General features: G+C 41.2%; 1 pseudogene across 1 annotated transcript; it reads left to right on the top strand.

The window, feature by feature from the left end:
* Positions 1-1,651: 1,651 nt before the first annotated feature.
* On the top strand, positions 1,652-2,957 carry LOC309811822 (large ribosomal subunit protein eL34-like; annotated as a pseudogene). Its single transcript has one exon. The product of its transcript is annotated as a large ribosomal subunit protein eL34-like (transcript).
* The last annotated feature ends 24,716 nt before the right edge of the window (positions 2,958-27,673 follow it).

Here is a 27,673-nt window from a genome sequence, read left to right as displayed (position 1 = left end):
GGATCCCGTATTTATTTTTTCCCTCTAAAGCACTTGTTCGGAACCTTCCTCACTCTGCTGTTCACTCTGCTGTCTGTAACGTGGAGGCTGGTGTGTGGGATGGTGGTTGAGGTCAGGTCCTACAGCACCCTGTTTCTCATCTGAGTTATTCTGCCATCAGCCTCCCTCTATTCACAGCTGAGCTCATTTAGAGAAGAGTCTGCCCTCTTTCCATTTTTCTCAGCTTGTCCTCGACAAATATCTGTGTCTACTCTGTGCCAACCACCTTCTCCCATACTCTCTTTAACTCAGTGAAGTTAGGTGTTTTGTTGTTGTTTGTTTTTTTTACCCATCTCTTCTGTCATTAATGCCCTCTTAATTGTTAGGTCCCGTGGCCTTTCCAGTGATCTTTCTTCTCTGGGTTTGGGCAATATTGACCACTTCTTCAAAAATCTCCTTTCCCTGGTTCCCCCTTGACTTCACTCTTCTGATTTACCTTCCATGTTTCTTGTAATTTCTTAGCTACTTTCATAGTTTTCTCTTCCTCTGCCCGTTTAAAGCCTGGTCCTCATGAGCCTGTCACTAGTGAACTTCTTAGTCATACAGTTTCAGTGGGCAATCTATCCAGACCCCTCTGTGCTGAAGCATACCAAAGACTCGGTGTGTCTCAAACCAGTATCATCTTACTCTTCTTGAATTCTCAGTGTACTCAGCAACAAACCTCAAACACACCCCATCTTTTTCTTGGACTATTGAAGCTATCTAAAAAATTTGCACATGAAAGACACGCTTGTCCTCCTTTTAGTTGAGAAGGTAAAATACATGTTTGAGGCAGGCAGTGTTTAGGTTAAGGCTTGATTGAGGATTTGAAGGATAAAGGTGAAGAAGTAAGGTAGAAACAAATGAAGAACTACAGTATCTTTGTTCATGAAGGTTGTAAGGGTATCAAACCTCCCAAAAATGATCTACAGATTCAATGCCATTTCCAGCAGAAATTCCAACAGAGGTTTTGTTGGATGTGACAGGCAGATATCTAAACATCTGTGGAATAGCAAAGGACTAAGATGGCTGGATGCTTCTGACTATAATGAGGAGGTTGAGGGGACCTTGTACAAGACAGTAAGTTTTATTACAGAGTTTGTGTTGTATGTGGTGCAGAGGTAGGCTCTCTGAGCAGTGCAGTGAGCTAAGGAGCCTGAGAAATAGCCCAGGTGTATATGCTGCCCTTTGAGATGTGATGAGGTGGCACGGCAGGTCAGTGGGGGCAGGAAGCGTGGCTCCATAAGTAGTGCTAGAATACGGTTATCCTTATGGAAAACAATGAAATGGATTTCTGCCTCACACCTCACCTAGCAGTCAATTCCACATACATTAAGGTCTTGATTACGAAAAGCAAATATTTAGATGTTTGCATGGAAAAAAACCTTAGGGCCGGAAAGAATCTCTTGAGACATATGCTAATCATAAAAGAAAAGATGATTAAATCAAATATATTAAAACTAGCACTTAAGCTAACAAACAATTTAGTGTAGTGGAAAGACAAACCAAGATTTGACATTTACAATACAGTTAACCGACAAAGGAGTAGTAAGCAGAATATATAGAGAATTCCTATTTAAAAAAAAAAAAAATAGCCTTCCTCTTCCGGGGGCGGTATCTAGAGGCATTCAGGATGGTCCAGCGTTTGACATACCATCGTGGGCTGTCCTACAATACAGTCTCTAACAAAACCAGCCTGTCCCGAATCCCTAGTAGTAGAATTGTTTACCTTTATACCAAGAAGGTTAGGAAAACACCAAAATCCACCTGTGGTGTGTGCTCAGGCCGACTTCAAGGAGTTTGCACTGTGAGACTAAGTTCTTGTGAGATCGTCTAAAACAAAAAAACATGTCAGCTGGGCCTATGGTGGTTCCGTGTGTGCTAAATGTGTCCGTGACAGGATCGAGCACACTTTCCTTATTGAGAAGCAGAAAATTGTTGTGAAAGTGTTGAAAGTACAAGCACAGAGTCAGAAAGCTTTATTTAGCTTTTGTATTTAAAAGTGAACCCTTTTTGAGTGATAATAAAAAATTAGAAAGTACAAAAAAAAGAAAAACAGAAGAAACTTGAAAAGACATTTCACAGGAAGAGGAAATACATAGGGCTTATAAATGAGTAGAAACCTTGGAGATACGAATTAAGACCACAATGAGCTTGCAGTTTATATCCATAAGATTTGTAAAATTGAGGAGTCTGACAGCACCAGGTGCTAAATGTGAGCTCATCATTGTGTGGATGTGTAGACAGGCACCTCTGCTTTAGAAAACCACTACACCTCACAGAGTTGAACATTTGCATACTTTAGGATCTAGCTTATGGCTCCACCTCCCAGTTGTGTATCCAGTAAACTCTTGCATTTGTGTACCAGCAGGTGTGTACAAAAATGGTTGTAGTAACATCTTCATAATAGTTAATAACGGGAAAAACTGAAATGCCATTCTGTCTACAAGAGAATGTTTAAGTAAATTAGGTATATTCACACTACGGGATATTATTCTGTAGTGACAAGAGGTGAACTACAGCTATACCTGACAATAAGAATGAATCTCAGAAAATATTAAGAAAAAAAAGCAAGTCCCAGGGGGTTGAGACTATTTTTATTGAGCTCAAAACCAAGCAAAACCAAAGAGTACATTGTCTAAGCATACATAAATGGCAAAACTGTACTGTAAGAAACAAAACAAAACAATGCTAAACCAAAATTTAGCCTACTGCTTACCTCTGAGAGGGAAACAGAGGGAGCGGATAACAGAGGGACACACGGGTAGTTGCTGGTTATTAGTAATGTTCTCGTTCTTAGGTTGTATGGTAGGTTTATGGTTTATTATGCTTTATAACTCATGTATATCGTAGAATTCTGTATGTATTAAACATGTTGTATGTAATGTATTAAACATAAAAATAATAAAGGAAAAAGGGAATAATAAGCCGAAATCTGGGATGGTGACTTTGTAGATAATGTTTTGTGTGTGTCAAATGTATTTTTTAAAGAAAGGAAGGGCAGAGTGCACAGCAATGCAAAGGTGGGGACAGAGAGTGGAGCATCTGTGCCCTGTCCAGCCAGAGCTAAGCATGGCTCCAGATACCGGGCTTTGTAGGATGATCGCTGCTGGCACTGTTGGCACAGGCAGAGAATGTAGGCGAGGAGGAGAGAGGAGCTCTGGACAAGTTTCCTGTGGCTGAATACCAGCAGTTGGACACCTGACTTCGGGATTTTGGAAGAATGGCGTTAGAACTGGGAGACTTCCACGTGGAGATGGAGGTGCAGACGGGATCGCACCTGGAGAATCTGAAGAGAAGATGGAACTTGATTTTAGGACCAGGGACCAGGGAGGTGGGGAAGCCAATGGAGGAGCCGCCGTGTGGGGTAAAGGAGACCGAGAGAGGGGGCCACGTCAGGCAAAGCAAAGGAAGAGTTGAAGGCCTGGCCGTGGAGCCAAGTGCTGCGAGAGCTCTGGGAACGGGACCCCTCTCACAGGTGACCCTCACTAAAGCAGTTTCAGGGGCGTTGTGGGGACTAGCTGTGCTGGGTTGAAGATAGGGGGAGGAGAGGCAGGTTACTTGGTTATCTTAAGAGGGTGGGTTGGGAAGGTAGAATTCAGTGGTTGTTTATTTAGTTTTTATATTTATTTATTTATTTTTGGCTGCGTTGGGTCTTCGTTGCTTGGAGCGGGCTTTCCCTAGTTGCGGCGAACAGGGGCTACTCATTGCGGTGGCTTCTCTTGTTGTGGAGCACGGGCTCTAGGCACGCAGGCTTCAGTAGTTGTGGCTCATGGGCTCTAGAGCGCAGGCTCAGTAGTTGTGGCACACGGGCTTAGTTGCTCCATGGCATCTGGGATCTTCCTGGACCAGGGCTCAAAGCCATGTCCCCTGCATTGGCTAGCGGATTCTTAACCACTGTGCCAGCAGGGGAGTCCCTTTGTTAAACTTTATTTATTTATTTATATTTTATTTTTGGCTGTGTTGGGTCTTCGTTGCTGCGCACAGGCTTTCGCTAGTTGCAGCGAGCTTGGGCTACTCTTGGTTGCGGTGCGTGGGCTTCTCATTGCTGTGGCTTCTCTTGTGGAGCACGAGCTCTAGGTGCGTGAGCTTCAGTAGTTGTGGTACACAGGCTCAGTAGTTGTGGCTCATGGGCTCTAGAGCACAGGCTCAGTAGTTGCGGCGCACGGGCTTTGTTGCTCTGCAGCATATGGGATCTTCCTGGACCAGGGCTTGAACCCGTATCCCCTGCATTGGCAGACAGATTCTTAACCACAGTGCCACCAGGGAAGTCCCAGAAACCCGCCCATTGTTTTCAAACTTCACATCCAATTTGTTCTCACACCCAGATAGTTTTACACACTAAATACCCCTGCCTGGCTTAGGGTCTCATCATTTCTCCTCTGGACCCCTCTGCCACAGTCTCTGGGTTAGTTTCCCAGCCTCCTACAGCTGTAAGAGGGAGCTCTCTGATCCTTTAAGCCCACCCCAATCCTTCTGCCTAAACAAGCCCCCCTTCCTTCCATTGCCTTGGATATACCCGAAGTCCTCAGACGTGTGCAAAGCTCTCCACATTCTGACCCTGCTCCACATGCTCCAGCAGCCCTAAAGTGCTGCAGTTTCCCCACATGTCCTGACAGAGGTGTCTGCTTGCATTGTCCCCTCCACCTGAAATTACCTCACCCCAACTCCACCCTGGGGCTTCAGGAAAGCTTCCCAACCCTCCCCTCCCCTCCCCCACCCCCCGCCTCAGGGCTAAGTGAAGTCACACCTCATCCTACCTCCTTAATAGCATCATGCATATTTCACAGTGCTCTTGTGGTAACAGTAATCTATCTCTTCATTAGACTGTGATCCTGAAGGGTAGGTTTGGAACCTTGTTCATCTTTGTCGTGTCTGAAATAGCACTTGTTTCATGATAGGTGCTCAGTAAAGGTTGGCTTGAATGAGTTGATGAGCAGATGCTTTCCTGGGAACAGTGGTTTGTAAGGAGAGCAGACTGAGAGCTCCACGAGGGCAAGGGCCATGCCTCTCTGACTGGGCTCAGAGTCCCCAGAGCCTAACTCAGCCCCTGCCATGTAGTTCGGTACATGGGTTTTTAAGTGAGCAGAGGGGAAGCCATGATGATTTTCTCTTGCTCAGAAAGAGATTGGGGCATCAAAGCCCTAGCACCCTCCACACCCATCTTCACAATTTTTTTTTTTTTACTGCCCATGAAGGCAACACACTGGCAGCCCTGCAGAAAAACCACCTCACTACAATAGCTTATCAATGGCTTACTTGCTATTGATCAGCTCTATGTATTGTCAGATTACAGAACAGAGAGTATATTATGATTCTGTGTGTGTGTGTTAAAGAAATACATGCAGTGAAAATGTCTACAAAGATACACAAAATATCTTTTCTAAAAAATTTATTTTATTTATTTATTTTTGGCTGCATTGGGTCTTCGTTGCTGTGTGCTGGCTTTCTCTAGTTGCAGCAAGCGAGGGCTACTCTTCGTTGCAGTGTGCGGGTTTCTCCTTGTGATGGCTTCTCTTGTTGCGCAGCATGGGCTCTAGGCTTCAGTAGTTGTGGCACGTGGGCTCAGTAGCTGTGGCTTGTGGGCTCTAGAGCGCAGGCTCAGTAATTGTGGCACATGGGCTTAGTTGCTCCTTGGCATGTGGGATCTTTCCAGACCAGGGCTCGAACCTGTGTCCCCTGCATTGGCAGGCGGATTCTGAACCACTGCACTGCCAGGCAAGCCCCACAAAATATCTTAAGTGGTTCCCTCTGGGCAATAGGACTGGAGGACCAGGGGTGAGGGCCTCATGGTTTGGATATTTCTCACTCTGCACTGTTTTGAATTTTTACAACAAAGATATAAATATTACTGTACTTTAAAAAAGGTTAGCTTGGCAACAAATCCAACTTGAAATAGATGCTATTTTGAATAATCTGAGTGAAAAGTTAGCACTTAAGTGAACTAACCCCTAAACTTGGTCACATCTCTCAACACTTGGAGTAGCTAATTCCATTTACATTCTCCCTTCTTCAAATGTAATTTTCAAAGATATCTTTTGCCTCCTTCCTTGCTTTTAAGTATTATTATAGCCTTTTGGAGACTCATAAAACAAGCAATCTCTGGAATTGTTGTCTAGGAAAGGATCTTGGATTAAATGATTTTTGAGAACCTTGAGAGCAGATATGCCATGAAATGGAAGAAACAAAAACCAGACAGACTCATGAATGATGTTTATCACAGTCTTTGCCTTCCATAACGCAAATACATATGGCAACCTACAGAGTATGAAGCTTGTAGCAGCTGAGAAAAGAACTTTGAACTTTTTACAGTTCTATTTGTTCTTTCACACAGAGAGAAACCGGAATAGAGAAAAGTGACATTTCATTCCAGATTATCTGAAAGAAATTCAATGGTTACCTGTCTTTAACCATGAGACATAATCCTCTTTGAGGAAAGAAGAGTCATTTATTTTGTGCATGTTTTCAGTGCAAATATGTGAAATCCAGTTGTCTTGGCGGATAGTGTTAAATATCATTAATTAAAAATACTTTAGGTTTCAGGAGATACAGGGACCAAGTGGCAGTGACAAAGACATCTGAACCGCCCCTGCCGAAAATGGGCACACGAGACAGATATTAAGTGTCTCCAAGGCTTTTGGCTACGTTTGCATTTTCTTATCTCAATTTATGCAGAATTTATGGATGATGGTGTTTGAGATGAAAGACTGAGGAAAATTCAGAAGAGACTGATGTTAACGAAGGTGAACTCTCCTCAGAGATTAAATATAAAACACCTCAACCTAGAGGAGAAGTATGTTTTACACAAACATTTGATGGTGGAAGATTGGCTGGGTGGATCTTAGCAAAAGCAAAGGAAGATGATACAGATGCGAAGATTTCTGTATATGACAGCCTCTCCTGGAGTATGCTGAAAGGATTTCTTCCTCCCTGTAGTGTAAAGCTAGCCTCCTCAATTATTATAACCAAGATCAGCTTCTTCTCAAGGAAGATGGCAAACAGAAGAATTGAAAGAAATCTAAGTACCTGGCAACAGAGGACCAGTATTGAAATCTAGACCAAAGCACTGTCTGCTGTATTTGCAAAACTCTTTATTTTCACTGATAAACCTTTAATAGCTCAGTAAGATACTTTTTCTGAAATTTGTATTTCATGTAATTTGGCTTATTAATATAGGTTGTATTTGAATAATGAGTATAAAATCCAGATTTTCAGTTTCACTTACTTGAAGACACAATGCATGAATACACATAAACACCCTGAGGTTCTGAGTGAAAAGCAGGTTAATTTAAAAATCTTATAATACATACTGTAATATATAAAATTCAGCCACCATAAAATATATAGTACACACTAAAGCCATCATCTTTAGCTGTTTCTTAGAATTACTTGCTATTGAGATACTAAACTCAATATATTTAGAATGAAATCGTAGATATTGCTGTTAACCAGTGATAAGATTCAAAAGCAGCAAATTTATTTTAAAAGGAAATGCATATGTAGATCAGTGTCTTTCGAGCCTGGACCCCTTTAAAAGAGTAGATGTTCTCACAGACAATCCCCCCTCCCCTGCAGCGTGACTTAAACTAGTTTTATTATGACATTGCTTGCATGTGTACTGTCATAAAATCAGGGATAAATTCCTCAAACTTATTTTACCTATACTGATATAAAACCAGAATAGAGTTATATAAATACAATTACAAAACCAATAAAATTTAAATTCAGTGATCAGTGATATAACGATGAGCCGAAAGTATTCCAGTATTCCCACAAGAGCCTTCATCATCCAAGACTCATGAAAATTCGGTATAGCTTCAGTATTAGGTACATTTTTCCATGTGAATTACTGTATTTGAAGGCTGGCCACCCAAGGATGATAAGGACGATTCCTTTCCTTTAACCAGAAAATAGATGAAGAGAAATTCTTCCCCCGTTGTCAGATAACAGAGTATCTTCTGCTCTTATCTGTGGCAAAAGAGCCAAGCCTGACTGACATGGTTTAAACTAGAGGGAGAGAGGGAGAGAGGGAGAGAGAGAGAGAGAGAGGGAGAGGGAGGGAGAGGGAGGGAGGAAGGGAGAGAGAGATGCTGAAGTGAAGGAGGTTCACTGGGGTGAATGAAAAGATGTAGAAGAAATGTGGTCACAAAATGAGGGAGTGTGTCATGACGGGGTGTCAGCACAGACCGTGGAAGCTGAAGGGGCTGGTGCCTGGCAGGGCTGAGTCACTTAGCACCCTTGGCATTGAGGGGGAAGGAAAACGCTAATTATAGATGGTTTGTATCAGATTAGCAAGAGGATCTGACTTCAGAAAGCACAGTAATTATTGGGTTTTATTAAGTGAAAAGTGAGGTTTGGCTTTGGATGCCACCATTAAATTTTGACTCACAAAGTGTGTGGTGGGGACGTGTTGAGATTTCTGGATGGTGGAGAGCAAAAATGAATTTTACAAAGGGTTTGGCAGTATAAGTAGCCAACATTTGTGGGCACATTTGAGGGTGGGGAGCCGGGGGAAAAATAGGAGAGAGTAACGGAGTCATGACTGCCTTAAAAATGGGGAGAGAGTGGAAAGGATTCTAGTGGGACCAAGCCTTCCCTCTGTAGGGAAAAGACGTGGGTGCTTACTCCAGTGGGATGGGTGTGTTGCCAATCTCTTTGATTTTACAAACATAGGCCACTTTGCTGACTCCTGAAAGGTAAAAATCTGAAAAACCTTGATTATTTTGTACTGCTAAAATTCGCTATAATAGGGGAAAAACCATTTACATCTACCTTTTAAACTTTTTTTCCCCATGAACTCAAGCAATGCTGATGACATCAGAGAGAGAAAATGCTGATTGCGCAGATTACCTCTCCTTTTGCTTTGTCTGAGATCCCCAAGAGGGGAAGAATTTACTGTCATATGGCATTTGTGCCTTCATTCATATTCATTCAATCCATTCATTTATATGTTCATTTATCAAACATTTATTGGGGCAGGTCCTGTTCTAAGGGCTGGGTATACAATGAGTCACATTCCCTGGCCTCATGGAGAGGAGTAGTGAACTGACTCCCTCCAGTACTTTGTATCATTCACGTCTTGAACATCCTTCACTGCAGGTTCAAAAGCAGAGGAGGTGGGGCTTCCCTGGTGGCACAGTGGTTGGGAATCCGCCTGCCAATGCAGGGGACACGGGTTGGATCCCTGGTCCTGGAAGATCCCACATGCCGCGGAGCAGGTAAGCCCGTGCGCCACAACTACTGAGCCTGTGCTCTAGAGCCTTCCAGTGCAGGTGGTGCGGGTTCGATCCCTGGTCCAGGAGCTAAGATCCCACATGCCTCAGGGCCAAAAAACCAAAACATAAAAACAACAACAACAAAAACAGAAGCAGTATTGTAATATTGTAACAAATTCAATAAAGACTTTTAAAAAATAAATAAACTTAAAAAATAAAAGGGCAAGAGCCATCTCTTCTGCTTTCTTTGCATGTTTTGAAACTTTGAAGAGATTGAGGAGAGCAGATGTTAGGTGTTTGTTAATGAACCGTCTGGCCTGAGATGAATGGTTTTGTCTTTCAGTGGACAAGTATGTGATTAGCTGTAGCATAAGTTCTGTACTCTTCACCAATGCCTTCCCCCCACACCTCCAACAATTACTAGCTGGGTGACATTGGGCAACCTACATGGCTTCTGTAAGCTGCGGCTTCTTCCTCTCTAAGATGACAGTGATGCTGGCACTCACCTGGCAGGATAGAGCAGGAGCTGGGATGAAGTCCTCCACAGAAGGCATCTAGCATGTGCCTGGCTTAACATAAAAAATCTTCATTTACCAAAGAATGATAATGAAGACCCTTGGGAGATGTTTGATTTTCTCCATGCTTTACGGACAAATGAATGCAACACCACATCAGACATACCTCATTTATAGACAATGTGTATGACTCTAATTATGAATAGCAGAGGCACAAGGGGAGTTCAGGGGCAAGCAACGTAATAGTGGTGATATGGGGAATTTTCCAGAGGGAGCTATAAATACCACGGATGACCAACTGGGTGCAAATCAAGGCCATTGCTAATTAAGAGAAGGTGCTTTGGGTTTTGTCAAGTATCTTATCAAATGTAGCATCACATTTTTGTACATTAACCTTCTCTTTATAGAAATTTTATTTTAATTTTGATGGGATTGAGTCCTGAATAGACATAAGTGGGAAACTTGTTTTGGTTCTACAATTATAGGCAATGTTCCTGTTACAGGATTGACGTTTTACAAATGAATTATTCCAGTCATGAGGAGAGTTATCAGACATGATGGGTAGTTTAGTGAAATCCGCAGCACACCTGGAAAAGCACCCTAACTATACTACATTATATCTACATTATTTTAAAAGTTCATATGAAAATAGGTAGCATTTTTCATTATAAAACTTGTTCATTTCAAAAAGCTTATAAACTATATAAAAGTATGCAGAGAACAATTCATGATTCTATAATCCCCGTTTAGCTAGTATTAAAGTTTTATTATATTTCTTTCCATAGTCTTTACTTCTTTCTTTCCTTCTGTCCATCCATGTGTGGGTAAGCTGAGTAGTGGCCCCAAAAATATCCATGTCCTAGTCCTCAGAACCTGTGAATATTACTTGATATGACAAAAGATGTGATTAAGAATCTTGAAATGGGGAGATTATTCTGGCTAATCCAGTGAGGCCTAAGTGCAGTCACACCTGTCCTTAGAAGAGGGAAGCGAAGTCACCACTGAAGCAAGACACTGTGCCACTGGCTTTGGAGATGGAGGAAAGGGCCATGAACCAAGGAAGGGAAGCAGCTCCCAGAAGCTGCAAAAGCAAGGAAATGGATTCTCTCCAGAGCCTCTGGAAAGATGGCAGTCCTGCTGACACCTTGACTCTGGCCCGGTGATACTGATTTCTGATCCACAGAACTGTAAGAGAATAAATGTACGTTGTCTAAGCCACCAAGTTCATGGTTATTTGTTATAGCAGTGTTGGGAAATGAATATACCATGAATGTATCAATTTTTATACCTATCAGTCTACTTACCACATACCTTTTATAATATGACATATGTTAACTGTATATATAAAACTATACATACATATTATATACACTACACATATTATATATATAATATACATACACATATTGTATATATCCATGTGCCAGTGTTATTTTTTATTTGGTTAAAATGTACATAACATAAAATTTACCATCTAAATCATTTTAAGTGTACAGCTCTGTGGCATTAAGTACCTTAACATTGTCATGCAACCATCAGCACCATCCATCATCAGAACTTTTTCATCTTCCCCAACTAACATTGTATAAACATTAAACAGTCACTCCCCATTTCCTCTTCCCCTACTCCCAACCCTTGGCAACCACCATTCTACTCTCTGTTCTATGAATTTGGCTCCTCTAGGTACTTCCTATATTTGGAATCATACAGTATTTGTCCTTTTGTGACTACCTTGTTTCACTTAAGAATAATGTCTGAAAGGTTCATCCATGTCGTAGCGTGTGTCAGAATTTCCTTCCCTTTTAAGGCTGAATTGTATTCCATTGTATGAATACACCACATTTTGTATACCCATTCATTAATTGATAGAGACTTGGGTTGCTTCCACCTTTTGGCTATTTTGAATAACGCTACTATGAACATTAGTGTACAAATATCTGATTGTGTCACTGCTCTCATTTCCTTTGGGTATATAGCCAGAAGTGGAATTGCTGAATCATTTGGTAATTCTATGTTTAATTTTTTGAGGAATTGCTGTACTGTTTTCCACAGCAGCTGTACCATTTTACATTATCACCTATAGTGCACAAGGGCTCCAGTTTCTCGCCAACATTTGTTATTTTATTTTATTTTATTTTTGATAATAGCCATCCTAATGGGTGTAAAGTGGTGTCTCATTATGGTCTATACATATCTATTTTATATTACTTTTTTTCCACCTTGTTTTAAATCAAATTCTTCAAAGATTTTTTTAAGCCTATGTAACAATCTCTTCTAAATACATGCTATAACTTATATAACCATTCCTCCTTGTGGAACGTTTGGCTCTTTCTAACTTTTTACCATTGTAGGTTACAAAAGTGTGAGCATAAATGAACACTACACCTTTGTCCACATCATTGAGAACGTCCTAAGAATGAATTACTCAAAGGAGCATTACATTGAAAACTGTTGCTGTGTTTAATGAAATTGCTTTTCAAAAGGCTGTTTCAATCTGCAGACTGTGAGAGTGCTGAGTAGCACATTTTTACACGTATTTTTTTTTTCAGGTGCAGGGTATCTTTACAATACAGATGAGAATACCTGTGAACTTGAACATCCATAGAAGCAGAATCCACTTGCTTATTTGGGTACGAAAGGCTAATTTTTTTGTCAATGTTGGGTTGGATTGTTGGTTTTAAAGACAGACTTCATTTATCTTTAGATTCTCAAGAGACAAAACTTCCACATGAAAAAAAAAGGCAAGGTTTTTTTTAATTTTTTAATTTAATTTTATTTGTTTTATACAGCAGGTCCTTATTAGTCATCAGTTTTATACACATCACTGTATACATGTCAATCCCAATTGCCCAATTTATCACACCACCAACACCACCCCCCTGCCGCTTTCCCCCCTTGGTGTCCATACATTTGTTTTCTACATCTGTGTCTCAATTTCTGCCCTGCAAACCGGTTCATCTGTACCATTTTTCTAGGTTCCACATATTTGCATTGATATATGATATTTGTTTTTCTGACTTAACTTCACTCTGTATGACAGTCTCTAGATCCATCCACATCTCTACAAATGACCCAATTTCTTTCCTTTTTATGGCTGAGTAATATTCCATTGTATATATATACCACATCTTCTTTATCCATTCGTCTGTTGATGGGCATTTAGGTTGCTTCCATGACCTGGCTATTGTAAATAGTGCTGCAATGAACATTCGGTGCATGTGTCTCTTTGAATTATGGTTTTCTCTGGGTATATGCCCAGTAGTGGGATTGTGGGATCATATGGTAATTCTATTTTTAGTTTTTAAAGAAAACTCCATACTGTTCTCCATAGTAGCAGTATCAATTTACATTCCCACCAACAGTGCAAGAGTGTTCCCTTTTCTCCACACCCTCTCCAGCATTTGTTGTTTGTAGACTTTCTGATGATGCCCATTCTAACTGGTGTGAGGTGATACCTCATTGTAGTTTTGATTTGCATTTCTCTAATAATGATGTTGAGCAGCTTTTCATGTGCTTCTTGACCATCTGTATGTCGTCTTTGGAGACATGTCTGTTTAGGTTTTCTAACCATTTTTGGATTGGGTTGTTTGTTTTTTTAATATTGAGCTGTATGAGCTGTTTATATATTTTGGAGATTAATCCTTTGTCAGTTGCTTCATTTGCAAATATTTTCTCCCATTCTGAGGGTTGTGTTTTTGTCTTGTATATGGTTTCCTTTGCTGTGCAAAAGCTTTGAAGTTTCATTAGGTCCCATTTGTTTATTTTTGTTTTTATTTCCATTACTCTAAGACGTGGATCAAAAAATATCTTGCAGTGATTTATATCAAAGAGTATTCTTCCTATGTTTTCCTCTAAGAGTTCTGTAGTGTCCGGTCTTACATTTAGGTCTCTAATCCATTTTGAGTTTATTTTTGTGTATGGTGTTAGGGAGTGTTCTAATTTCATTCTTTTACATGTAGCTGTCCAGTTTTCCCAGCATCACTTATTGAAAAGACTGTCTTTTCTCCATTGTATATCCTTGCCTCCTTTGTCATAGATTAGTTGACCATAGGTGTGTGGGTTTATCTCTGGGCTTTCTGTCTTGTTCCATTGATCTATGTTTCTGTTTTTGTGCCAGTACCATATTGTCTCGATTACTGTAGCTTTGTAGTATAGTCTGAAGTCAGGGAGTCTGATTCCTCCAGCTCCGTTTTTTTCCCTCAAGACTGCTTTCGCTATTTGGGGTCTTTTGTGTATCCATACAAATTGTAAGATTTTTTGTTCTAGTTCTGTAAAATATGCCATTGGTAGTTTGATAGGGATTGCATTGAATCTGTAGATTGCTTCGGGTAGTATAGTCATTTTCACAATATTGATTCTTCCAATCCAAGAACATGGTATATCTCTCCATCTGTTGGTATCATCTTTAATTTCTTTCATCAGTGTCTTATAGTTTTCTCCATACAGGTCTTTTGTCTTCCTAGGTAGGTTTATTCCTAGGTATTTTATTCTTTTTGTTGCAATGGTAAATGGGAGTGTTTCTTTAACTTCTCTTTCAGATTTTTCATCATTAGTGTATAGGAATGCAAGAGATTTCTGTGCCTCAATTTTGTATCCTGCCACTTTACCAAATTCATTGATTAGCTCTAGTAGTTTTCTGGTGGCATCTTTAGGATTCTCTATGTATAGTATGATGTCATCTGCAAACAGTGACAGTTTTACTTCTTCTTTTCCAATTTGTATTCCTTTTATTTCTTTTTCTTCTCTGATTGCTGTGGCTAAAACTTCCAAAACTAGGTTGAATAAGAGTGGTGAGAGTGGGCAACCTTGTCTTGTTCCTGATCTTAGTGGAAATGGTTTCAGTTTTTCACCATTGAAAATGATGTTTGCTGTGGGTTTGTCGTATATGGCCTTTATTATGTTGAGGTAGGTTCCCTCTATGCCCACTTTCTGGAGAGTTTTTATCATAAATGGACGTTAAATTTTGTCAAAACCTTTTTCTGCATCTATTAAGATGATCATATGGTTTTTATTCTTCAATTTGTTAATATGTTGTATCACATTGATTGATTTACGTATATTGAAGAATCCTTGCATCCCTGGGATAAATCCCACCTGATCATGGTGTATGATCCTTTTAATGTGTTTGGATTCTGTTTGCTAGTATTTTGTTGAGGATTTTTGCAGTTATATTCATGAGTGATATTGGTCTGTAATTTTTTTGTAGTATCTTTGTCTGGTTTTGATATCAGGGTGATGATGGCCTCATAGAATGAGTTTGGGAGTGTTCCTTGCTCCGCAATTTTTTGGAAGAGTTTGAGAAGGATAGGTGTTAGCTCTTCTCTAAATGTTTGTTACAATTCACTTGTGAAGCCATCTGGTCCTGGACATTTTTTTTTTTTTTTTTGCGGTACGCAGGCCTCTCACTGTTGTGGCCTCTCCCATTGCGGAGCACAGGCTTTGGACGCGCAGGCCAGGCAGCCATGGCTCACAGGCCCAGCCGCTCCGTGGCATGTGGGATCTTCCTGGACCGGGGCACGAACCCATGTCTCCTGCATCGGCAGGCGGACTCTCAACCACTGCGCCACCAGGGAAGCCCTGGACTTTTGTTTGTTGGAAGATTTTTTTTCTTTCTTTTTTTTTTGCGGTACGCGGGCCTCTCACTGTTGTGGCCTCTCCCATTGCAGAGCACAGGCTCTGGACGCACAGGCTCAGCGGCCATGGCTCACGGGCCTAGCTACTCTGCAGCATGTGGGATCTTCCTGGACCGGGGCATGAACCCGTGTCCCCTGCATCAGCAGGCCGACTCTCAACCACTGTGCCACCAGGGAAGCCCCCTTTTTTTTTTAAGGCTCTCCTTTTTTAAAAAAAAATTTATTTATTTATTTTTGGCTGCACTGGGTCTCTGTTGCTGCACAGGGTCTCTGTTGCTGCACACGGACTTTTCTCTAGTTGAGGCGAGCGAGGGCTACTCTTTGCTGCAGTGCACTGGTTTCTCATTGCCGTGGACTCCCTTGTTGCGGAGCGCTGGCTCTAGAACACAGGCTTAGTAGTTGTGGTGCACAGACTTAGTTGTTCCGTGGCATATTGGATCCTCCTAGGCCAGTGCTTGAACCTGTGTCCCCTGCATTGGCAGGTGGATTCTTTTTTTTTTTTTTTACATCTTTATTGGAGTATAATTGCTTTACAATGGAGTGTTAGTTTCTGCTTTATAACAAAGTGAATCAGTTATACATATACATATGTTCCCATATCTCTTCCCTCTTGCATCTCCCTCCCTCCCACCCTCCCTATCCCACCCCTCTAGGTGGTCACAAAGCACCGAGCTGATCTCCCTGTGCTATGCGGCTGCTTCCCACTAGCTATCTATTTTACGTTTGGTAGTGTATATATGTCCATGACATTCTCTCGCTTTGTCATAGCTTACCCTTCCCCCTCCCCATATCCTCAAGCCCATTCTCTAGTAGGTCTGTGTCTTTATTCCTGTCTTACCCTTAGGTTCTTCATGACTTTTTTTTATTAAATTCCATATATTTGTGTTAGCATATGGTATTTGTCTTTCTCTTTCTGACTTAGTTCACTCTGTATGACAGACTCTAGGTCCATCCACCTCATTATAAATAGCTCAATTTCGTTTCTTTTTATGGCTGAGTAATATTCCATTGTATATATGTGCCACATCTTCTTTATCCATTCATCCGATGATGGACACTTAGGTTGTTTCCATCTCTGGGCTATTGTAAATAGAGCTGCAATGAACATTTTGGTACATGACTCTTTTTGAATTATGGTTTTCTTAGGGTATATGCCTAGTAGTGGGATTGCTGGGTCATATGGTAGTTCTATTTTTAGTTTTTTAAGGAACCTCCATACTGTTCTCCATAGTGGCTGTACCAATTCACATTCCCACCAGCAGTGCAAGAGTGTTTCCTTTTCTCCACACCCTCTCCAGCATTTATTGTTTCTAGATTTTTTTGATGATGGCCATTCTGACTGGTATGAGATGATATCTCATTGTAGTTTTGATTTGCATTTCTCTAATGATTAATGATGTTGAGCATCCTTTCATGTGTTTTTTGGCAGTCTGTATATCTTCTTTGGAGAAATGTCTATTTAGGTCTTCTGCCCATTTTTGGATTGGGTTGTTTGTTTTTTTGTTATTGAGCTGCATGAGCTGCTTATAAATTTTGGAGATTAATCCTTTGTCAGTTGCTTCATTTGCAAATATTTTCTCCCATTCTGAGGGTTGCCTTTTGGTCTTGTTTATGGTTTCCTTTGCTGTGCAAAAGCTTTGAAGTTTCATTAGGTCCCATTTGTTTATTTCTGTTTTTATTTCCATTTCTCTAGGAGGTGGGTCAAAAAGGATCTTGCTGTGATTTATGTCATAGAGTGTTCTGGCAGACGGATTCTTAACCACTGTGCCACCAGGGAAGCCCTGGAAGATTTTTAATCACAGTTTCAATTTCATTACTTGTGATTGGTCTGTTCATATTTTATATTTTTTCCTGGTTCAGTCTTGGAAGGATATACCTCTCTAAGAATTTGTCCATTTCTTCCAAGTTGTCCAATTTATTGGCATAGAGTTGCTTGTATTAGTCTCTTAGGATGATTTGTATTTCTGCAGTGTCTGTTGTAACTTCTCCTTTTTCACTTCTAATTTTATTGATTTGAGTCCTCTCCCTCTTTTTCTTCATGAGTCTGGCCAGTGGTTTATCAATTTTGTTTATCTTCTCAAAGAACTAGCTTTTAGTTTTGTTGATCTTTGCTATTGTTTTCTTTGTTTCTGTTTCATTTATTTCTGCTCTGATCTTTATGATTTCTTTCCTTCTGGTAACTGGGTTTTGTTTGATCTTCTTTCTCTAGTTCCTTTAGGTGGAACGTTAGATTGTTTATTTGAGATTTTTCTTGTTTCTTGACATAGGCTTGTATAGCTATAAACTTCCCTCTTAGCACTGCTTTTGCTGCATCCCATAGGTTTTGGATCATCATGTTTTCATTGTCGTTTCTCTCTAGGTATTTTTTGATTTCCTCTTTGATTTCTTCAGTGATCTCTTGGTTATTTAGTAACATATTTTTTAACCTCCGTGTGTTTGTGTTTTTTACGTTTTTTTCCCTGTAATTCATTTCTAATCTCATAGGGTTGTGGTCAGAAAAGATGCTTGATATGATTTCAGTTTTCTTAAATTTACTGAGGCTTGTTTTGTGACTCAAGATGTGATCTATCCTAGAGAATGTTCCATGCGCACTTGAGAAGAAAGTGTAATCTGCTGTTTTTGGATGGAATGTCCTATAAATATCAATTAAATCTATCTGGTCAGGGCTTCCCTGGTAGTGCAGTCATTGAGAGTCTGCCTGCCGATTCAGGGGGCACGGGTTCGTGCCTCTGTCTGTGAAGATCCCACATGTCGCAGAGCGGCTGGGCCTGTGAGCCATGGCCGCTGAGCCTGCGCATCCGGAGCCTGTGTTCCGCAACAGGAGAGGCCACAACAGTGAGAGGCCTGCATACCGCAAAAAAAAAAAAAAAAAAAAAAAATCTATCTGGTCTGTTGTGTCATTTAAGGCTTCCATTTCCTTATTTATTTTCATTTTGGATGATCTGTACTCTGGTGTAAGTGAGGTATTAAAGTCCCCCACTATTATTGTGTTACTGTCGATTTCCTCTTTTATAGCTGTTAGCAGTTGCCTTATGTATTGAGGTGCTCCTATGTTGGGTGCATATATATTTATAATTGTTATATCTTCTTGGATTGATCCCTTGATCATTATGTAGTGTCCTTCCTTGTCTCTTGTAACATTCTTTATTTTAAAGTCTATTTTATCTGATATGAGTATTGCTACTCCAGCTTTCTTTTGATTTACATTTGCATGGAATGTCTTTTTCCATCCCCTCACTTTCAGTCTGTATGTGTCCCTAGGTCTGAAGTGGGTATCTTGTAGACAGCATCTAGATGGGTTTTGTTTTTGTATCCATTCAGCAAGCCTGTGTCTTTTGGTTGGAGCATTTAATCCATTCATGTTTAAGGTAATTATTGATATGCATGTTCTTATGACCATTTTCTTAATTGTTTTGGGTTTGTTTTTGTAGGTCCTTTTCTTCTCTTGTGTTTCCTGCCTAGAGAAGTTCCTTTAGCATTTTTTGTAGAGCTGGTTTGGTGGTGCTGAATTCTCCTAGCTTTTGCTATAACAAAATTGGTATAGAGGACACATATCTCAACATAAGAAAAGCCATTTATGACAAAGCCACAGCAACATCATACTCAATGGTAAAAAACTGAAAGCTTTTCCTGTAAAACCTGGAACAAGCCAAGGATGACCACTCTCGCCATTTCTGTTTAACATAGTAATGGAAGTCCTAGCCATAGCAGTCAAACAAGAAAAAGAAAGGAAATGTATCCAAATACGAAGAGAAGTAAAGCTATCACTATTTTCAGATACTATATACAGCAAACCCTGAAGTTTCTACCAAAAAAACTATTAGAACTAATGAATTCAGTAAAGTTGCAGGATAATAAGATCAGTGTACAGAAATCTGCTGCTTTTCTATACACTAATAATGAACTTATCAGAAAGAGAAAACAATCCCATTTATAATTGCATCAAAAATAATAAAATACCTAGGAATAAAGTTAACCAAGGAAGTGAAAGACCAGTATTCTGAAAACTATAAGATGCTGATGAAGGAAATTGAAGATGGTACAAATAACTGGAAAGATATCACATGTTCATGGATTAAAGGAATTAATATTATTAAAATGTCCATACTTCCCAAAGCAATCTACAGATTTAATGCAATTTGTATTAACATGCACATGACGTTTTTCACAGAACTTGAACAAATAATCCTAAAATTTGTACAGAACCACAGAAGACTTGAAATAGCCAAAGCAATCTTGAGAAAAAGGAAGGAAGCTGGAAGTATCATAATTCCTGATTTCAAACTATACTACAAAACTACAGTTACCAAAACAGTATGGTACTGGCACAAAAACAAATCAAAAACAAACACATAGATTAATGGAACGAAATTAATTAAAGAGCACCCAGAAATAAATTAATGTACATATGGTCAATTAATCTATAACAGAGGAGACAAAAATATACAATGGGGAAATGACAGTTTTTTCAATAAGTGGTGTTGGGAAAACTGGACAGCCATATGTAAAAGAATGAAATTTGAACATTTTCTAACATTATATACAAAAATAAATTCAAAATGGACTAAAGACCAAATTGTACACCAGAAAGCCTAAAACTCCTAGAAGTAAACACAGGCAGTACAGTCTTTTACATAAGTTTTAGCAATATTTTTTTGGCTCTGTCTCCTCAGGCAAGGGAAATGGAACCTGAAACTTAAAAGCTTTTGCACAGTGTAGGAAACCATCAATAAAATGAAAGACAACATACTAAATGGGAGAAGATATTTGCAAATGATATGTCTGATAAGGGTTTAATAATATCCAAAATATATAAACAGCTCAAACAACTCAATATCAAAAACCAAATAAACTGATTAAAAAATGGGCAGAAGACCTGAATAGACATTTTCCAAAGAAGACATACAGATGGACAACAGGCACATAAAAAGGTGCTTAACATCATGAATCATCAGGGAAATGCAAATCAAAACCACAATGAGATATCACTTCATACCTGTCAGAATGGCTATCATCAAAAAGACAATAAATGTCGGCAAGGATGTGGTGAAAAGGAAACCCTAGTAAACTATTGGAGGGAATGTAAATTGGCACAGCCACTGGAAAACCGTGTGGAGTTTCCTCAAAAAGTTAAAAATAGATCTAATATGTGATCCAACAATCTCATTTCTGGGTATTTAGCCAAAGGAAATAAAATCATTATCTTGAAGAAATAGCTGTACCTCCAAGTCCTTATATTCAATGTAGCATTATTTTCAATAGCTAAGGTATGGAAACCACATAAGTGTTGACAGAAGAATGAATAAAGAAAGTTTGAGATACACACACACACAGGAATTTTATTCAGTCATAAAAAAGGAAATCCTGCCATTTGCAGCAACATAGACAAAACTTGAGGGCTATGTTAAATAAGCCAGACAGAAATAGACAAATACTGCATGGTATCACTTATTAGTGGAATCTTTAAAAAAAAGATCAAACTCATAGAAACAGAGAGTGGAATGGTGGTTGCCAGGGGCTCAGAAGTGGGTAAATGGGGATAAAGGGTACAAACTTTCAGTTATAAGATGAATAATGTGTGAGGATCTAATGTATAAAATGGTGACTATTGTTATAATACTATAGTGTACAATTGAAATTTGCTAAGAGAGTAGAACTTAAGTGTTCTCACACACAAAAAGGTAACTGTATGAGGTGATAGATGGGTTAATTAACTTGATTGTGGGCATCGTTTCACAATGTATTGGGTTGGCCAAAAGGTTCGTTTGGGTTTTTTCGGAACAAACTTTTTGGCCAACCCAATATATGTACATCAAATTGTCACATGTACACTTTTCATATATTACAATTTTATATGTCAATTATACCACAATAAAGCTGAAACAAACACTACTTTTGTTAGTAAAACATATGTTTTTCACTGTTGGAGAAAACAGTTACAGATATGGAAAGGAGGCATGACTATTGCCAAAGCTGGCACTCTCTAGTGCGTCTTTTTAATCTGAATTTTTAAAAATATCCAGGAATTTAGAAACATTTTGGATAAATAGGAATTTATTGTAAAATAAATCAGAATTTTGATAGTAACATCTTTTGACATATGTTGATTCTTGCTAAGACCATATCCCAGGTATTTAATAGATTTTGCTTTGCTTTGGAGTTTTCAAAGAAAATACACCTTAAAAATTCTTTCTTACAAAAAGGAAAAGTGATTTTCAAAATATATGCATGGAACAAGAGGAATTTTCTGTCAGAAATAAGTAGGCATAGTCCTCGGTGAAGGCTGAATTGTCTGGTGTTTCCACTTTAAGCCTCTTAGCTACATTTCTGTTTCTGTAGAGCAAGAGAAGATCCCAGAAAAGTAATTTTTCTTCCTTTGTAGAAACTTCTTTATCTGGCAGAAAATGGTAACTCATCAAACCTGCAGCAGAAGGCAACTTTTCAACTCAGTCAATATGATCAACATTAAGCATCCATCAAATGAAGGATTGAGAGTGATAACCTTAAAAAATCCTGCTAGGCAACTAGTTATTTTTTTATTTATTTATTTTTTTTCTGTACACGGGCCTCCCACTGCTGCGGCCTCTCCCGCTGCGGAGCACAGGCCCCGGACACACAGGCTCCGCGGCCATGGCCCGCGGGCCCAGCCGCCCCGCGGCATGCGGGATCCTCCGGGATCGGGGCACGAACCCGCGTCCCCCGCACCGGCAGGCGGACTCCCAACCACTGCGCCACCAGGGAAGCCCGCAACTAGTTATTGATTCTCTGTTCAGCCTGATGCATGAAGGTGCAAAGGCAACAAGTGATTGGAGAAAACACAAACCTGCCTGCCTGCCTGCCTGTCTGCCTGCCTGCATCGGGCTGGGTCAGGCAGGACTTCCGGCCAGAAAGCATCATCTTTGGTCTTACCCAAAACATAGTTCATTTACCCCAATCCATCAGAATTTGATTCTAGCAGGAGGTCTGCTCTTCCTTTCCTTTCCTTGGGATCCCCAGAAAAGCCCAAAGAACAATTTACAATAAAACTTAATTACTTTTAGCCTGGCTGTTCATATGCTTGGGACTGTTTGGAGGATGAAGTTTGTGACTTATACCAAGAAAAAAAATTGGCATGTTTAATAGTATGAAGGAGCTTGTAGAAAGGGCTTAAATTATTTTGGAGATTAAATTCTTTTCATGGGCTGTAGAAGTACTGATTCATATTAAAATAATAACTGTGCCAGTTACATTTTAATCTTTTCACCTCATTAAGCAAATACCACAAAACCTCTCATTAGCCACACCACCTTCACAGGTGAGAATGATTATAGCTCTTGTGCAGAGACCCCTGGAGTCCATCAGCTGGCATCAGGCTGAGCTACCCTTGATCAGAATCAGAAAGGAAGATATCTTTCTGGCAGCATCCTTCTCCCACTGCTACAGGTGTTCAGTGCCCTTAGGTTTTCTGCATTAACATTTCTGAAAGCTTTCCTTGCCCAGTTACCTTAAAAAGAATCAAGTAAATAAGTGGTGCTTTATTATAGCCCTTGTAACTTCCTGTTACAATGACTTATTCATGTTTCTCTCCCTACTAGACTGTCACTTGTAGTCAATAAATTTTCATTGAATAAATTAATGTGTGATTGATGAAAGTTATAAATGACCGATACTGTTTTGCCCATTTCAGAGTAATTAAAATGTAATGAACTAGACTATAAGCCCCTGGTGGACCAAGAATAGGTCTTATTGAAGTTGCGTCCTGGAGGATAACACAATGGCTGGCACAAAATGTTTGCTCAATAAATAGTAAGGAAAAGATCATGACAATCTCTTAACCTCAAAGGAGCAAGCTCTAATTGGAGAATTCTGACCTTGGACGAGAACAGACTTGGATGGGCATCTTTCCAGTTGCTCCTTGGAGTTACATGTCCCCACTGGGATCCCCAAAGAGGGAAATACCTGTGTGAATAACTGCCTTTGACTCCGACCCAGCTGGACTACAGCAAACAGCTACCCAACAGTCGTGAACTGGCTCTCACTGGACGTGTCCAGGGAGAGTCAGGATGTGTTGAAGTCATTGGACCAGAGTCCCTCCATCCAGAGGATAACATGAGCACTGAGGCTCCGTGGGTCATGTTCTAATTTACTCCATTATTCACAGAGTGACAACAGAGGACTGTCGTTATCATCCAATGAGGGCTCAACATTACCAAAGAAGCAATGAGAATGTCTTCCAATGCAGAGCTTGAAATGCTTGTTGCAGTTGGGTGGGATGCCCAAGCACATAAATCAGTTCCTGTCTTAATTAGTCAGGGTCTGCTGAACACCTTGAAATTGGAAAGAGACATGGAACAAAAGTTACATAACAGACCTCCAGCTGCAGCCCTGTCCCCTGCCAGCCCCTGAAAATCCTTTTAGTAACTTTGTTCTGATGAGCCACCTTTTCTGTCTCAGATGAAGGTAAACAATTAACAAGAAAACATCTCAAAACCTCTCCTCCTGCTAGCGGATGTGATTTGGCTGAGTGTTGTGTATTTACTTGAGTTGACTGAAAGAAGGGAAAAGACACTCATCTGGTAGCAGGCAAATCTGCGAAGTGTTGAGAGGGTGTGATGATTTTACAAAACAGTCCAGCCGGTTTACACTCTTGGTTTAGAAAAAAAATATTCTTTCCTCTTCATTCCAAAGTTAAAGGTTTGTTTTGGAAATGGAAGGAAACTTCATGACTCACTCTTGTTCCTGTCGAATACTGACATGGAGATGAAGGAATAAAGAGAGAAATGAAGGGGTGATGAAGGAAAATCAAAAGACTGGTGTCTTGTGGGTGGGAGAGGGAGTTAGTCCTCCCATCTTCCCACCTTTGTAAACTTCATGCTTTGACAGTGGGCACCAAGTCTTCCTCAAAGCCTTGAGGCTTAGAAAACTGTCTGAAAGGTTTGGGGGAGGGGCTTGTGCACAGGGAAGAGCAGCGTTCACATCAAGGACGTTTCAAGCTCAACCATTTGTATTTCACCAGAGAGAGGAAATTTGCTTTAAGCGCCTGTGAAGACACCACAGAAGGCACCCTGTGAGGTGGGGTGGGGACACAGGTGTGTTCCTGGGGGAACTTGTGCCACAGGGAGACGGAGAAATGCGTGCGGGGGCAAGAGAGCGAGGACAGCAAGAGCTAGTGAAGACTGATGAAGGATGAAGGAAGAGGAATTGGTGCAGAATGGGGAGAAGAGAGGGGAGAGACACGGATATAATCCTCTCTCTCTGTCTCTCTCTGCCCTTGGATGTTCAGTGACCTTCGTTGGAGACACCACAGCCCCCCAGCCCATCCCCACGTCAGCCAGGTACCCCTCCACACTCAGGCCTCCAATCCTTGCCCCTCTCTTTCTCTCACACCCACACCCAATCCATCAGTACGTGCAGTTGCCTCTCTCAGTAAATGTACCCTCATTGAGAAGCCCAGCTCCTTCTCATGCCCCTCTGGCTCCCTGGACCCATCTCCTGAGTCATGGCCATGGTCTCCCAATGGCACTTGTGCTCCCGCTCTTGCCCCTGCATCCTGCGCTCTGCTTGGCGTTCACTACAAGCCTTGTGGCTCAAAACCCTTCCATGACTTGTCTCCCCCAGAATCAGGTCTAAACCCTGTGGGACCCAGCCCCTGGGTCTGTCCTCATCTCCCAGCGTGCTCTCAGCCCCAGCCTCCCTGGTCCTGCTCTCTCCTGCTGGAATGTTCTCCGCACAGAGGGTCTTGTGGCTTACTCCCCAGCGAGATTCAAGTCCCTCCTCAAATATCACCACTTGGAGAGATGTTACTGGCCGCCACGTAAAAGGGCAGCTCCTCTCTCCTCTACCCCATCACGGTCTAGCCTGCTGATCGGCTTTCTTCTAACAGACATTGCTACTTGATATTCTAGTCCATGTCGGCTACTGTCTGTCTCCTATATTAGAGCATCAGCTCCACGAGGGCAAGGATACTGCTTTGTCTGCTGCTGTACCTTCCATACCTCGATCATGTCCAGCACACGACCAGTGTCCAGTCAAGGCATGTCGAATGGACATAAGAATGAACCACTGCACTGTGCACAGCTGCTTCTCTTTTCTTCGGGTTTTGTGTCTGAACATCTGCGTGTCACTCTCTTCCCTCCTGTGTCCCCGCACACTGCCTCCCACTTGGGGAGACCCAAATGCCCGGAAGAAAAGCAACTGTTGTGTGCTCCTTCTGCGTGCCAGCCATTGAGAGCTGCCTTTTGGCCTGTTAGTATTTACTAGGTAACTACCTGGGCAATGACCATGTCTACTGGCTGCCTTTATTTTTATTTTTTTTTTTTTTTTGTGGTACGCGGGCCTCTCACTGTTGTGGCCTCTCCCATTGCGGAGCACAGCTCCGGACGCGCAGGCTCAGCGGCCATGGCTCACGGGCCTAGCTGCTCCGCGGCATGTGGGATCTTCCCGGACCGGGGCTCGAACCCGTGTCCCTTGCATTGGCAGGCGGACTCTCAACCACTGCGCCACCAGGGAAGCCCGGCTGCCTTTATTAATATGAACTGGGACTGGGTGATTGGGCTCTGTTTAGGGCAAGGTCTCTGTGAAGAGCTGGGATTCCCAGAGCTCTTGACAACAGCCACCCATCTGTCAGTCATGCTGTTCACTTTGGTGCCATATCTAAAAAACTGTTCTGTTTCTTTACAATGAACGTTTGTTTCATCATCAAAGACTCACCTCCTCTACCTGAAAACGCCTTGGGCTAGTGGACTTCCCTCTTGGGAGGGATTTCTTCATCCCAAGTAGGAAGTGCACCGGGGCTCCTGGGTATGCCCAGATGAAAAGGGCAGCCTCCACATCCTGCACACCCCCAGCTCACGCTTCACTAGCCCTTCACAGCTCTTCCCACTTCAATTTCGGCCCTGACAGCTTTTCACTTACAGTTCAGTCCCCCGCCTGAGCATCCAATGTGGCTGACAGACCAGGGCATGCCTTTGTTTATTGGGGGTGTGGTGGCAGGTTTGCAGAGCTGATATTGACTTTAATTAGCACCCCTGCAGGCTGTGAAACTCCACGACTTGAAGCTAGTGACACCAAAACACTTTGAGAATCTTAGGAATCCATCCAGCCCATTCTCGAAACCACAAGAGGAGCCACTATGACTATCCCCTGCAGGGGGTTTCTAAAATTGTCTTGTTGAAATAGTGACCTTGAAGTTAAATGGTCCCACTTTATTTCTCCTACTGCCTCCAAGTCCTCTGATCATGAAGCATTTTGTGTATATGCTGTAGGATTTAAACTCAGAATACAACTTGGTAGGGTGGGACAAAAATAATTAAATGTCCATCCCAGCTTGAAGTTTAGTCTGATCTGATCATTTGGTTTTGCCCAGCGCCTGACTAAAAATGCTCCGTCTCTCAGATAGGTTTTCTGCACCCTTCTCTCTCTAAAATGGTATATGGAGCGGGTGAAGCATAACACACATCTCATGTGGCGGGGGGATCGGGTGCTTAGCGGTGCTCTGGTCTTTGGAGGTGATGTTTCTTGTCCATCTGGGAGCTGCTCACTTTGCTAGCATTTGCAGCTGAAACCTACAGCTGCATAACTTGTGAATTGGTCTCTCCCTGCCTGGTGAGGGACCAGCCAGGACGTAGCCCTTCTGAAGTGTATATATGTCAATGCCACTCTCTCACTTTGTCCCAGCTTACCCTTCCCCCTTCCCGTGTCCTCAAGTCCATTCTCTACGTCTGCGTCTTTATTCCTCTCCTGCCCCTAGGTTCTTCAGAACCAGTTTTTTTTTTTTTAGATTCCATATACATGTTAGCATATGGTATTTGTTTTTCTCTTTCTGACTTACTTCACTCTGTATGACAGACTCTAGGTCCATCCACTGCACTACAAATAACTCAGTTTTGTTTCTTTTTATGGCTGAGTAGTATTCCATTGTATATATGTGCCACATCTTTTTTATCCATTCAGCTGTTGATGGACATTTAGGTTGGTTCCATGTCCTGGCTATTGTAAATAGTGCTGCAATGAACGTTGTGGTACATGACTCTTTTTGAATTATGGTTTTCTCAGGGTATATGCCCAGTAGTAGGATTGCTGGGTCATATGGTAGTTCTGTTTTTAGTTTTTTTAAGGAACCTCCATACTGTTCTCCATAGTTGCTGTATCAATTTACATCCCCACCAACAGTGCAAGAGTGTTCCCTTTTCTCCTCACCCTCTCCAGCATTTATTGTTTGTAGAATTTTTGATGATGGCCATTCTGACAGGTGTGAATTGATACCTCATAGTAGTTTTGATTTGCATTTCTCTAATGATTAGTGATGTTGAGC

This window comes from Mesoplodon mirus (assembly GCF_964341445.2).
Source record: "Mesoplodon mirus genome assembly, chromosome: 2".
NCBI classification, from domain to species: domain Eukaryota; kingdom Metazoa; phylum Chordata; class Mammalia; order Artiodactyla; family Ziphiidae; genus Mesoplodon; species Mesoplodon mirus.
Note: the sequence above shows the minus strand (reverse complement) of the source record. Positions and strands in the feature narration are given on the sequence as shown.